Genomic DNA, 14,852 nt, shown 5'->3' with positions numbered 1-14,852 from the left:
TTTGGTTTTTTTACTGTCAAAACCATAACCATACAAAGCTTTTTCAGATCTCTGAGTCAGCTACTTTGCCTCATAAGACCTGTCACCTAAGCCATGTAAAGCTTGTCATTTTCAGCCTTTTGATGTGATGTGAACAGGATGCGTGTGTATACACACATCCATCATTAGGTAGGTACATTTGCAAAATAGAAGTATCTATATGGCTATTCTGGAAATTCTTACAGCTGTAATATCCATTCAACATCTACAACAGTATTTTAGAATAAAGACTGTCCCAGATCAATGCATATTCATTTCAGACCCAAGAAGATTTTAAACAGGGTGTCATCCATCTTTAGGAACAATGGATAACTTTTTTTCAGACTAACAGTTGCAAAGTAAAAACGTGCCTTTGAAGACACATGAAGTGGGAGTTGAGTGGATGTCCTCAGAGAGCAGCACTGTCCCTTCAGTTGCTTTTCCAGCCAACAAGCTTCCCCCAGTACTGCTTAACTGTAAATGCAGCACATCTCCCATGATTCCACCAGGACCATCAGATTGTTTTTCATTCTTCAAATGAAACAAGGTTTTGGTTGCCCGTGTCTTAACTTTCCTTCAGAGGCCTCAGCTGGCCTAAAGCAACAAACAGGTGGGAAGAAGGTTTGATGGTATGATGGTTTGTTTCAGGCCAGCAGTAGGTCCCAGGAGTTGGGCTGAGAAGTACCATGTTGTCTAGGATGAGCTGGGTTCAGGTGCATGGGAAAATATGAAAGTAAAGCTAGTTTTGTGGGCAGAAGTGAGGTGGAGGATTTACTGCAGCAGCCACAAGGATGGGGCTGAATCTCAGCAGTGGGACACAGAATCCATGTCACAGGGCCAAGGTGGCCCCAAGGGGCCAGGCTGCGGCTCCCTACATGTCACAGGAGGGCTCAGTTGCAGGTGGGCCAGTGGGACCAAGCCCTCCAGTGCAGGAGATGCATGCAGGGCTGCTAATTAGAGGTTTCTAGATTCATTAAGGCATTCCTGAGGACTGCCCTCACATGGTCTGCTTTACTGTCCTGGAACAGGACAATGTCCCCTACAGGAGATGGTATCTCTTCTGTGCTTCTCCAAGTAGTCAGAGATTCAGGCTTCTTTCTGTTAACCCCAGGCACTCCTGCTTGACACCCCCTGCACCTCCCCAGGGAAAGGGAGTATGTCTGTCATCCCATCTTTGAGCAATAGCTCTGGCTTGGATATTTTTTATCCTTCCAAAAATGCAGTATGTGCTCCCATAATAACTCTTTAGGCAAAAACTTAGTTCTGACAGAAAAAAAAAGTTCTTTTTCTTTTTATTAAAAGAGATATCCAAAGCTGTAAGATATGCTTCTTTTACATACTCAAAGTAATTTACTGGGCAAAAAGAAGAAAAAAAGTCCCTGTTTTTTTTCCCCTCCACAGAATCTAGCAGACATGCCTCAGAACGTTCCAAAAGAAATGGTAATAGAAGAGTATATTGTGGCTCCACGTTTTTGAGGGCTTTCATGAATTGTGAGAATGATTGTCCGTGCATGTAGATTCAAAGATGGGCTTTTTTTTTCTTAACTGCTCCTTGAACAGCATAGTCCATATTTGACAAGTTAGAAGCATTAGAGAATAAAATCACAGAGATGAAAATAGAATTTCCGAAAAGTTTTCCTTAGACTTCAAAGCAGATAAAAAGAATTCAAGGAAGTTTGATCTTTATTTTATAAGTATGTACAAGAGAAAGAGAGAACGAAGGCAACAGTCAAAGAAAAGTCTAGTTTAATATTTCTCTTGTGGGCATACGTAATGAGAAGTGGAACGCCACAATTCCTCAGTGTTCATAGGGTAGCAATTCACTGCCATAAAATTATATCCGGCTTCTTAGAAAATTCCTTCACTTCTCTGTGCTTGTCTGAAGTATGACAACTTGCTCTTGAGGCTTACAGATGTTGAGCTATATTGGATGGATTATTCCTAGAAAAATTAAAACCTAACAGAGATGTAATCTTTCTTTAAGTTTCCCACCTGAAAGGCAGTATATTTTCGCTAGAAAAACTAAGAGAGAAGTTAATTTTTAAAACAAAACCTTGTAAAAGTTTCTAGCTTATAGAAAATCAGAAAAAAATGAACAGGTGAATAATATTCCTATTTGAGCAAAAGAGCATTTCAACGTTCTAGCATTTGCAAAGAAACTGATCTAAGTGAATGTTTACAGAATGACAAACAATACACAAAGACATAAGGGTGCAAAGAAAAAACCAGAATTAAGCAGAATGCTTCTTTCCTGAGGTTTTACTTTAATACTGTATTTTTTTCATAGGTCAGTGTCTGGTCAGGCTAACTATACCCATACCAGGAAACTAAATAATGCCTGGGATTTTTTCCAGCTATGGTGTTCCATCAGCTGTACAATTAGATTGTCCCCAGCAAAACTTTGGCTCAGGCCAATAAGAACTCTTTCAAACAGGTTCTGGCTGTGGTTTAAGAGCTTTATTTGTCCAGGAACCATTTCTGGATATATTTTTGGATATAATCACTCTGTGCAGAAGAGAAATTATTAATACAAGTGCAACCTATTTTGTGCTGGTTTGCTCAAGTACCAAAGAAGAGTGCTAGCTACATATAATTTGTTTGTATGAACATGACAACTTGATCTGTATCCTGTCAAAGCAGAAACCTGACAAACAAACCTCAGTGACTGTAGGAGTGAGAATGTGTACTGGATTTATACTGTGCATATTAGAAAGGTGCATGCTCATTAGTGGGGTCAGTAGCTGTAGTGTGAACTAGGTGGAAGACAGCCCAAGAGCACAGTGAAAATATGAATGTTACATTACAACAAAGACCTGTCTTCCTGGGCTTAATTGACTGATTTTTCTTCTCATTTCTATACTCTAAGTGCAGGGATACACTCATCTGATCAGTACCAAAAGAACATTTTTCTCAATGTCTTCTTAACACAGAGTAGATTTGTCTTTTCAGAGGCTCAGGGAAGTACCAAAATTTGACATGAGTTACTTCTGAATTTTTAAAACCTCATGCAAATCTGATTATTGGCAAAAAGATGCAGATAATAAAAATGTATCAGCTGTATCATACCATGGACTGCTGCAAAGATCACAGGACCAGCACTAGACAAGCCAGCTCTGAACTAGACTGCTCTGGTGTATCCCATACCACACAGATACAAGAAACTGAAGTCAACACCAGCTCAGGCATATCCAGCAATTTTGGTCCACCTTAGTGACCAGCAGGTCACCCCAGAGAATGCTGGAGAGTGTGCCAGTGCAAACTAGGGGAGCACTGGGGCAGGTAATATTTGCTATTTGCTGCATGAGAGCTCAGTTCAGAAAACACCTGAAGTAAATAGTTCTAAGGTTATTTATCCCATGAAAGTCATCCAACTAACTAAAGTATCTGAGGACTGAGATGAAATTTTGATAGTTATTTAAATATCTAGTTAATGGCTCTGTTGATTATACTACTTATCAAAATGCAAACATGTTTATGCTTTTTAACATATAGTCTTTTCCACAAAAATACACAACTGAGGAAAAATGAAGAAAGTCTACAGTAAGTTTCAGGCTTCTCTCACAGTTGCAGCAAGACCCCCATATCTTTTGTTGGTAGAAAGGACTCTGGGGTTTGGATGTTATGAACAGCTATGTCTGATGCACCCAGTTATGCAGCTATTTTGCTGACAGATATGTTACTCACCCAACTTGCATGAACGACCAAGGGTTTTATTAGGCATATTGAAAGTGAGTGTTTTGAGCTGCGATGATTTTTTTAAGGCATGATGAAGGGTCCCATCTACCCTAATCAACTTTGCATAGTCGGGGCTCAACTTCCAGTGTTGTCTTTCATCAGTGCAAGTGTCAGTCACTGGCCAACGCGTTGCCCACAGCCCTCTGCCCTCATTTCTTCATGGCGGGATGCATGTTGTTCTTTCAGGACAATTTCTTTTCGCCTGCTTTCCCAGCTTGCTTGGCCATGACAGGTCTGCCCCGGTTATGGCATTCACCATATGGCTGGGCTTGGCTCCACCCTATCTTTTAATAATTCCATCTCACTGACCATCCCCCTTGCATTGCTTTCACTGAGGGCATTTCAGAATTCAGCCCCAAACTATTGTTTCTGACTAGCTTACCCATGTTAAATCTGAAAATATTAGCATTCATTTTCCGCTCGGTGATAGCCCCTGAAGTGACCTTAGTAGGTTATGTCTCATTTCATATATTTTCCTTCTATAGTAAACTGATACAGTGTTGATACAGCTACATCTCTTAAGTCACAGCTTGAATTCAGATAAATGCATTTGGAAACATGGTTTTAGAATATCATGTAATTCATAGACATTTTTTCTCTCATTTTCTTCACATTTCTGCATTGAAAGTACACAAAAATATTTTTTAAATCTACCAAATTTTCCATAAACGCAAATATGGAAAAATAAATACATGCATGTATGTACAGAATGGACTACAGATCTCCAGCTGTTCTGAAGGACTGGTGCAAATTCACAATCCAAGTCAAAAAACAAACTAGAGAAATATTTACAAGAATTTTTTAATATAAAGCCTACAACTTTTTAAACTGTCAAAAGGCAGAGATAGAGAGCTGCTAACTTATTTTCATCTGTGAGAAAGGAGAGCACTTTAAAAAGTGAAAGCTATTCAGCAATCTTTTATGATTACAATAATTGTAAATATATTAGTTGCATTATAATGTTTTCAGTTACTATTTTTACATCTCTTTGGTTGCATAGTTAATACAAATTACACTTTTTTTTTACCTAAGTCTGTTTGTTCATGCACTTGGGATCACACGAGATTGTTCCTGCATAATCTGAGCCTCATGTTGAGGCTAAGAACTTTCTTATTGCACCATTTTAGAAAAATTGCCTACAGCCATGATGTGGTCTACTTAGGCATATACATCCATATAGTTTTAATTACCTCTGTACATGCTATTTCCCATAAGGCTCTGGCCTCACATGGCACAGAGGATGAATGGCAGTCACCATGCCAGTGCCTGTTCACTGTTTCTTTAATCTGGTCAATGCTGTGTGTCCTGTGAAATGAGAAAACAAGGAAAGGGTTCTTTCCTTCTGAGCTTTGCCAGGGCACTGATCCCTTTAACCTCAAGCAAAGAGATAAAGCTGAAAAGGTAAAAACATGATCCCTCTTTGATGGAGAGGGATGGAAGTAATCTTATTCCTGTGTGCAAGCAGAATGGTCATGCACAGGTGGATTAAGCAGCATCCCTCAAATTAGGGTGCACAATTAGTTCAGTTACAACTTCATTTTATCTGTGTTTATACACATGATGTATCAATAGCCAGCTCCTGCCCACAGCTGGTCCATAGGAAAGAGCTGCCAATCCTTCGGTTTCTCATGAGGAGCAGGCTGAGAATAAGGACCGTGATCAGTCTCACAGTGGTACAAAAGAAAATCCACAGTCAGGAGCCTCCAGTGGGATGACAAACCTCTCAACTTGATTGCCTACCCTCTTCCCTGGACTCAGCAGCCTGCTAGGGGTGATTGGAGACAAAAGTTCTGCTTAGGGCTCTTTCTACCCTGCTCCCTTGTGGCAGGACAGGGGAAGGAAGTGGGCTTTTCTCCAGTCCCCATGCCCTCCAGCCAGGGGAGAGACAGCACTGCCAGAGGATCTGGAGAGGGGTGACCCCATAACCGTAAAAATTCCTAACAGTAACCAAAAACCTCTTTCTTTCTGCTCTTAACAATAACCCTGAGATTTCTGCTGGGAGAGTTTTCTCTGAAACTTTTTTTAATAAAAGACTGCCTTTTAAGCCTTATGTCCTCTTTTAAGTTACATAAAAACATTGCTTTGTGCCAGCATTTGAAGTGTGGTATAGTCCAAGTAAAACAACAAAATAAAATTATTTAATGAGTAATATAAAGAACCTGAAATCAGTACAGCTCTGCACATATAGTTCCAGATATATATACAGAGCACACCAAGAAGTATAGCTATATGGCAAGATAGCCAAATTCCTTATAACTATATATTTACAATTTACCTGTACAATATTAAAAGACCCTGTATAGGAATTATATGCTTTTTATCTGGCACCATTTGACTGCATGTGTTTCTGTTCTGGTTTATTGCATATCAGCTAATCGCATAATTCGGCTGGATGCATACTAAATTGAAGTCCAAATGCTGTTCACCACAGTGTAATCCCTCTGGATAAATGAATAGTCAGTATACCCACTGGACTGCATTCCACCATCACTACTTTGTAAACAGCTGTTAGCATGTGTTGTAAAATAGAAGAAAAAATCTGTTATTGCTACATATAAAAACATGGTTCCTACATCAAAATCTTCACTGCACTGGTGAGAGGAATGTGCAAAACATTACGATGAGCTGAAAATGCACAGAAGTCCTTTCCATGGCAGGTGCTGCTTCAAGGGCACAGGCAGCAGAAGCACACAGTTGGGAAAAGGCATGGGAAGTCCTAGAGGTCCCACCAGTGATTCCTGCAGACCAAACCACAGCTCTGATTAGGTCTTGACAGACTACACAGACAAAAGGTAGTACCTACAAGTCCTTTCCTGATTTGTGCATGTTTAGAAGATGAGACAAATCAATGTAAAGCAAAGCAAGTGAGAAGATGTCTTTTCCATCTACACTGGAGCAGGCTCACCCCACCTGCCTCCCACCCCTGACAGCACACAGGTGCTTGCTTTTCAAAAGAGCAAGCAGCAGCCAGCAGGTATGGGGGTTTGGAGAAGCTTTGTGGAGCAATGTTTTGTTTCTGACTTTTTGTCTAGGTGGGCAAGCGGGATGAGTAACAGCTTAGGGCAGAGGTAAGAAGGTCGTGGCAGCCAAGAGAGCAGCCCTGGACAAAGGGGAAATGCTCACAGGGAGACAGGTGTCCAAGCAGGGTCTGCACACACAGTGGGAGGGAGCCCTTGCCTGCTTCACCTCCAGCCTTCAGAGTGTGGCGCAGGCCGAGGGGCCGCAGGTTCAGCATTCCGTGTGCCATCCCTCCAGGGATGCCTCGCGGCAAAGCTGGCTGCATCAACATCCTTAACAGCAGAGTGAAAGTCTGAGCAACAGATCATAACGGTCCCCTTCTGGACAGAAATTCCATGAAATCTTTCTGATTCTGTCTTTATAGCCAAGGGATATTGCACAAAAGCAATATTCCCCAAACACTCCTAATTTTTAATCCTTTCTTTAGTATTAATTTTCCTTTGCTTCTATGACCAACTAGTGTTTTATTTTCATTTTTCCCATCTTAAATCTCATTTCTTTCCCCACTGAATGATTTAATTCTTAAAGCCAGATTTGAAAGATCTGAAGTTAGAGTTTTCCATGCCGGGAGGGCTGAGGCAGGTCACCCTCGATCTGCGCTTCAGCATCTGTCATTCCTTCCATGTCCTTCTAGGGATTTGCCAAAGGGGATTCAAAACTGTCTTAAATGGCAACTAATATACAGATGTAGAGTAGGTGTTACAAAGGTCTGTTATTTTATCTTTCTCTCTACTTGCTATCAGCACATCAAATCTGAATGCAGCCACCAGAAGCCATTCTCCATTGCTCAGGCTGCTAACACACTCAGGTGAGGAAGAGGAGGGATATAATGTGACATTGCTGTAAATGAGATTCTCGTCACTGAGGCCAGCAGCATGGCAGGATTAGAAAAAAGAGTCGTGCACTTCACTGAGAAATGGAAATATCCATACTGATATTAGATAAAACAGAAAAATTAAGAGACCGACATTCCCATGGTGCAGGGCAATGGCTGCACAGACAGATATGAAAGTTGTATTTTCCCCAGAAGTAGATCATTAACACAATTGTTTACAGATTTCCTATGTCCTGCTCTGAAATATCTCCTGTAGCCACAGTGTCCATGTCTGATGGTCCTCGGTTTGGAGCCAGGGTGGGACATCTTCCTCTACTTCTGATTTAGAGGTGGTGAGTATATATTGGAAATTAGCTGTGTTGCAATCCCTCCAATTCATTTTGCTTCAAGGATGTTCACACCTCTGTGGTTCTATTTCCACGGGCAATGCAGGAGATGAGTTCACTGGAAGAAAAGCTCATTAGAATTATGAGATTTACTGGAGTATCAGTGACTGGTTTTTTTAAAAGTCTGGTGAATGTTGTGACTTACTTGCTAGAACAAAGCTGAAGAGCATCCGAAATGCCATACACTAAGCATTCCTGATGAACTGCTTATCAATAATATTTGGGAAATTTTGGGATAAATTCTCAAATACATTTTATACAACTCTAAGTTACTCATGCCTAGCTTCACAATAGGAAAATTACTTGCATATGTCAAAGGTATTTTTTTCAGGCATGGTTCTGTTTTAAAATTCCAACTAATATTTTAACACGTAGCACAGTCTTTAAAGTGGTATTAAAATAACAAAAGTGACCAGGAAAATCCAGCTGGGAATTCTGTTGTTATTTTAATTCAGATGTATTATATATCTTATGCATTTCACAATATGCAACCATTATTCTGTAAAGAGCTAAGCATGTGTTTAAATTTATACATTTTGAGTTTTAATGAGAACTCATATAGTGTAAAGCTAAGCATACATAAAATCAGATTAAGAGTTAGTGTTAACACTAGAGTAGTACATTCAAACTCTGGAGAGACAAAAAATCCCAAACACGTACTGTAGATGAGAAAAATTTGATGAATTAACTTTTAACTCCAGGTAGTATTTTTATTTTTTAGAACACAATCTTCAACCCCAGTATCAAGCAGAATAATACTGTGCTTTCTTGCTCCACTTTTTCTGTATTAAGCAATTTTTGGATACAATCAGTCCCTTTGTATGAGAAAACATATTCCTAAATATAAGTGTCTGTTTCTGGATCCTATTTTTCATATTATTGCATCACCTGACCTTTTTAAGACTCCAGCTTATCTGATCGCCTTTCCCAAGGCAATCCATTATTCTGCCATTGATACTCCTACCACAAGGGGTTTTTTTAATTAATTAACTTTATGGTAAAAAGGAGATTGTGGGTTTAAATAGAGGTGAATATTTTGCAGGCGCATGAGTCATACCTTACTTAAGCAGCAGAGGCTATGAGGGAGAGAAATGCAGCCTTTTCCAACCAGCAGTTCTAGTGGTATCATATCCACTAATTAATTTTCCTTATTCTTCTGCTGTAGATCTTTTCTCAGTGCATTCCTCTTTGGGACATTTTTTTCCACACATGTGTCACACAGTTATCCCACTAGTTTTTTTCCTTTGGCCATTTCCTTGGTCACTATCATTTGAGGTTACCACATTAGTCCAACTCTGTGAGCCTCCTTCAGGAATATTCTTTCAAGCACAGAACCTCTGGCATGTGCATCTTCAAACATTTTAATCCAGCAGCAGTATGATTTAGTGGTGTATGCACATAAAACAGTATTACCCCTCCTCCATCCAAAGGCTAGCAAGAGAGGGAAAGGTGGCCATGAGCTTTCAGGAATGGTGCAGCTCTGGAAGGGTGGAAGCCTTGAGACAATCTACTCAAGCCACCTTCCTTCTCCATCCAAATGTGGCATTTGTGCTGGGAGTCCCCATCTGGCCCCTCACATCCCCTCTTTCAGACAAAATAGGTGGCCTCATCCTTCCTGCCCCAATCCCCCGAACACCTTCCCCGTTCCTGTCATCTTCCTCATTGGTTGTAGCCCCATGAGCTGATGGTGCCTGCCAATCACCTCATCCCCATCCCTGTACCACTCCCTTCATGAAGAGACTAATACCCGGGTTTGGTTTCTTCTCTGCCCTTCAGATCTCTTTGAAATCTTCCTTTCCCAGGGAGCCTTCCTATCTCATTTCAGCTACAAGCAGCCGTGGCAGATGTGCCCCTTCTCAGGGCACCAAAACAAGCAAGGCCTGGGGGGCGTGGGAGGGAAGGAGGGTGACCTTGCTCCAGCCTCATGGGCCTCTTCAGGATTTTATTATTTACCTGTGTAGGTGAATAATATGAAAAATTTGTAAATTCATTAAATGCAACACATTTTCTCAGCTAAATATTTACTGGTTTTTGTCTTATGGAGATAATGCTGATTTTACTAACAGGGGTGTGATCTCTAATCTCATTCCCGGCTTTTAACTATGTATAATAATTCAGTTCAGCCATTTATCCCTTTAACACAACATTTAGGTTAAGCAGTAGGCCTAAGGGGAACAAGTTATTACTAGCCTGTTTTTTATTTTTCTTTGATGTCCTCGATTCTATTCTCATTCATGTATTGGGGTGTGCAGCAAATGAACCTTAAGCATTTATTTTATTTACTAATTTTGCTTACTAGCATTATCAAAAGAGTGGAGCAGCTGCAAGCTTCACAGATTGAGCATACATCTGAACATTTAACGGCCCTGGTTTATCCTGGCTGCAAGGCATCACAATATAATATTCACTGACATGAAAGCTGAAGAAAGGATGTCATGGCAAGTCTGAGAGTCACGCTGTGAGAGGGTATGTACTGCAAGACCCTCACTCCATTGGCTTCTAATAGGCTAAGTATTGATATGCAAATGAGAGAGGAGCTTGTGTGTGGCCTTTTAATACAGTCACTAAACATCAGTTCAGAAAAAAAATAAGACCGCACCTCTTATATTTCTGCCTACAGATGCATAAACAAAAATGGATGCGTTTTCACTCAGCTGCTTTGAAAGCAAATGAGGCCATTGCTGAAAAACTATGCCTAGGACCTGAAAGCTGAAAAATCTGATCCAGATTTCAAACACCAAGTGCTGAGGTAAGCTGATAAGCAGAAGTGGGCAAACCCATGGAGGGAGGGTTAAAAAAAATCAGTTCCTTCATTCCTAACATTCCTCCCTGGTAGCAATACATGTGCCCGTGGAAGATTAGGTGCTGGGTTGCCATCTCTGAAAATAGAAATATGTTTGCAGGGTAGCAGAAAGAGAGGCCCAAAGGGCATCTCCAAGGAGGCTTTGACTCTCCTGGTTCTGACACACACAGATAATTCCTATTTCAAGTTTGAAGCAGGAGCAGCAGATGAGAGGAAAGTAGCTGTTAGTTTATCTTGTAAACAAGACCCAGCATGCCACCAGATTTTGATAGGACTTCAGGTTGGAGGTGGCCCTAGAGAGCTAAAAGAATGAAGTGTTCAAAAAATAGAAATGCTTATGATAGCACCATTACCCAGCTACTTTGGGCTGCCTCAAATTCCACAACAGGCCCGAGAGCCTGTTAAAGCCATCGGTCCTATAACTGGGAGGGCATGTGTCATTCTCTCACAGGAATCAAACAATGGGAAGAAATGTAGGCCAAAATCTCCTTTATGTTCTGAATTTAACTGCTCTTAGTAGGCTGTGCCAAACCTGGGCTTTTAAGGCATCACAGAGGAAAACCATGGCTGCACATTAAAGGTGGCACCAGGTTTGCTACATATTCATAGAAACATGGAATATTCGGAGCTGAAAGGAACACGCAAGGATCACCAAAGCCCAGCTCATATATTGTGTGCATGGATCACACAGAGCATTTAATAGAAAGCTCAATGGCCAAAGGATGCACTGGTAAAGGTCCCTTGGATCAGGCTCTTTGTGCTGCAACTCTGTGTGGCCAAGCTCCACACACATATGTTAATCTCTATTAGCATATGTCAGCTCCAGCTGCCCACATGCCCACGTGTGACTGGAGCTGATGCCAGGGGTATCATGAATAGCCCAGCCTTCATTTTTTCCACTTGCCTCCAGGCCTGTCTGTGTGGGAGTATATAACAGTGCAAGATAAGATGCTATATATATTCCTATAAGGCACTCACAGATTTGCATTCCAGAACTACCACATTTTTCCAGTTTAACTTAGGCTGCTTTGAAAACAACCCAAGCTAAGCAAGAAAAAGCCGTTCTTTATTCCCAAATAAGCATGTCTTACATCAGTATTACTGCTGAGTTGCTGTTCAGCGCTGTGATTTCTCACATGAAAACAAAGAGGGACAGCAGGGCAGGGTAGACTCACCTCTGCAGAGCCATGGGCCAGTTTCCACTCTCCCCAAACTTCTCCATGTGCAGGTTCCCCAATGCCTCTCCTCCTCTGCCCCTCCTTCTCCAGCAGCTGGTCCCACTTCCTCCTGCAGCTTTTCTCTAAATGGGTGCATGAACTCAGCCTGCTGTATACACATATTCCCTCCTAAATTCACTTCCTTCCCTCTATACACAAGCCTAATCACAAGATTCATCTTACTTTCCATTTTCCCTGCTGACATTAAATAAATAAAAGCAGCAGCAAAGAAAGAGAAATGTAGAAGTCAGCTTAATTCCCAGTGGATATAAGCTGTTGCAATGCTGTAACACATACCTGCACACACACACTCATGCACCCATATGAATCTTCATAACAGACTAAATCACTTCTGTGTCTTCCTATTATAGAGCACACTTCCCTTTCAACACAAGCAGTAGGGAAGCTGCTTAATAATGAAGACTTGAAAATCTGCTCTTATTTCTGTAGGCTTTAAATGCTCAGCTCAGCCCTGTGTTGTGGGCATCATCCTTTCTGGCGTGGAAGGCTTAGGAGGATTCACAGAGAGCCCATTAACATTGCTCCTTAATTGGCTCAAGGCATCACTGCTGATCTCAGCTTGGCACAACCTTCATTTCCCACACACCACTCAAGGCCCTTCCAGTTCAAAAAATAGAAAAATCAGGAGTAAAACCTGAGAATGATATAGAAAATTAAAACTAGAACTTAGTCTTGGAAATCACAGGTGAAAGATGTGCATTTTATAGCCTTCCTGGGAATATACTGCTTTCACAAAACTAGCAAAGATGTTTGATTACAGTTTTTAATTCTGAACCTATGTCAAAGTGTTTAACCTTTCACTTACCAGTGCACCACCACTACTTTAAACTGTGATTAAAATGCATATTCCCTCCCCTTGTTTAACTGCATAATGCTTAAGGGGATGTCGTGGCTTGACACTGACCAAACACCAGGCACCCATGAGAGTTATTCACTCACCTTCTCCTGCCACAGCTGGGCAGAGGAGGGGAAAAAAACTAAACGAAGGGTTCATGAGCTGAGATAAGGATTGGGAGAAAACACTCCTAGGGCAAAATAGGCTCAGCTTAAAGGTACATAGTAAACTTATTACTAACAGAGTCAGGGGAGGACAATAAGAAGAAAAATAAGCTCTTAAAACACCATTTTCCCCCAGCCCCTCCCTTCTTCCCACCGCAGGGAGATAGGCCATGGGGGTTTTGGTCAGTTCATCACCCGAGGTTTTCTTCCACTGCTCAGGGAGAGGAGTCCTTTCCCTGTGAAGCCGTGGGGTCCCTCTCAGGAGACAGTTCTCTGTGAACTTCTCCAGCATGGGTCCAATCTCTTGAGCAGCAGCCAAACCTCACCTGCTGCACCATGAGTCCCTCCCACGGGCACACAGTACTCCCAAAACTGCTGTGGTGTGGGTCTCTTTCCATGGGGTGCAGTCCTGCAAGGACAGGCTGCTCCAGCTTGAAGCATGGGCCTGCACTCTCCACTGGGTCTTCCACTGGATCACAGCCTCCTCCAGGCATCCACCCGCTCCGGCATGAGCACCTCCCCACGGGCTGTGGGTGGATCTCTGCATCCCCCATGGATCCCCACAGGCTGTGGGTGGATCTCTGCATCCCCTGTGGATCCTCACGGGCTGTGGGTGGATCTCTGCATCCCTCATGGATCCCCGTGGGCTGTGGGTGGATCTCTGCATCCCCCGTGGATCCCCACAGGCTATGGGTGGATCTCTGCATCCCCCGTGGATCCCCACGGGCTGTGGGTGTATCTCTGCATCCCCCGTGGATCCCCACAGGCTGTGGGTGGATCTCTGCATCCCCCGTGGATCCCCACGGGCTGTGGGTGGATCTCTGCATCCCCCGTGGATCCCCATGGGCTGCAGGGGCACAGCTGCTTCACCTTGGTCCTCACCATGGCCTGCAGAGCAATCTCGGCTCCAGCGCCCGGAGCACCTGCTCCCCTCCTCCTCCACTGACCCTGGTGTTGTCATGTTGTTTCCCTCAAACGTTCTCACTGCCTCCTCTGTGTGTTTTGTTTGGATTTTCTTCTTAAGTATGTAATCACAGAGGCATTACCAACTTCTCTCATTGGCCCAGTTTTGGCCAGCAGCATGTCCATCTTCAGAGCCATCAGGGATTGGCTCTGCCGGACATGGTGGAAGCTTCCAGCAGCTTCTCACAGAAGCCACCTCCATGGTCCCCCCCCACTACCAAAAACCAGACCGTGCAAAACCAACATGGGGGAAAGTAAACACAAGGTGTAAGAGGCATATTTTGCATCCTTGGGCTCCCTGGGACAAAACTCCTATCAGCAATGATGATTCAACGCAGTTCACCCGAGTCCTCCTGCATCAGAGCAGGTAATTGCCATAAATCACCTGCTCTCCACAGCATGGAGAAGATTAACGGCAGCAGACATCAGAGCTGCCAACTCAGAAGATTTCTGTGGTGGAGCAGGGACAGCTACATGTGAGGAATTTGTGATAAAAAGCTACACTGGGGCCACAATAAAGTGCTGGAAAGATGCTGAGGTCCTCTTCCACAACATAGACACATTAAGGTCTGTCTGATTGTGGTGATAGACAGGTATTTGACTGAACACACCAGCAGCTATTAAAAAAGAACCAGTAACTAAAAGCTAATGTCAAAACATGATGTAGAACTGTCAGATGCCATCAGTAATAATTTTTGCTGTGATCAGTCTCTGGTAAGGAGGGCAAAGGAAACAATATTGCTGCTGACTGCAAGGGACCAGCCACCTGTGATTTGTGGGTTTCAGAGGCAGAGGGTGTGCTGCCACCCTCTTCAGAAGAGAGAGAGATTTATTATCTCTACAGATTTCCTTTGCCT

At 42.5% G+C, this 14,852-nt stretch overlaps 1 long non-coding RNA gene across 1 annotated transcript; it reads right to left on the bottom strand.

Annotated features, from left to right (window-relative positions):
• Nucleotides 1-1,331: 1,331 nt before the first annotated feature.
• On the bottom strand, nt 1,332-13,003 carry LOC137471037 (uncharacterized). Its single transcript, XR_010997369.1, has 3 exons — nt 12,310-13,003; nt 4,944-6,491; nt 1,332-2,010 (listed from the first exon to the last, which is right to left on the bottom strand). It is a non-coding gene; the product is annotated as an uncharacterized lncRNA (long non-coding RNA).
• Between the last annotated feature and the right edge of the window lie 1,849 nt (nt 13,004-14,852).

Source organism: Anomalospiza imberbis, chromosome 1 (assembly GCF_031753505.1).
Source record: "Anomalospiza imberbis isolate Cuckoo-Finch-1a 21T00152 chromosome 1, ASM3175350v1, whole genome shotgun sequence".
NCBI lineage: Eukaryota > Metazoa > Chordata > Aves > Passeriformes > Viduidae > Anomalospiza > Anomalospiza imberbis.
Note: the sequence above shows the minus strand (reverse complement) of the source record. Positions and strands in the feature narration are given on the sequence as shown.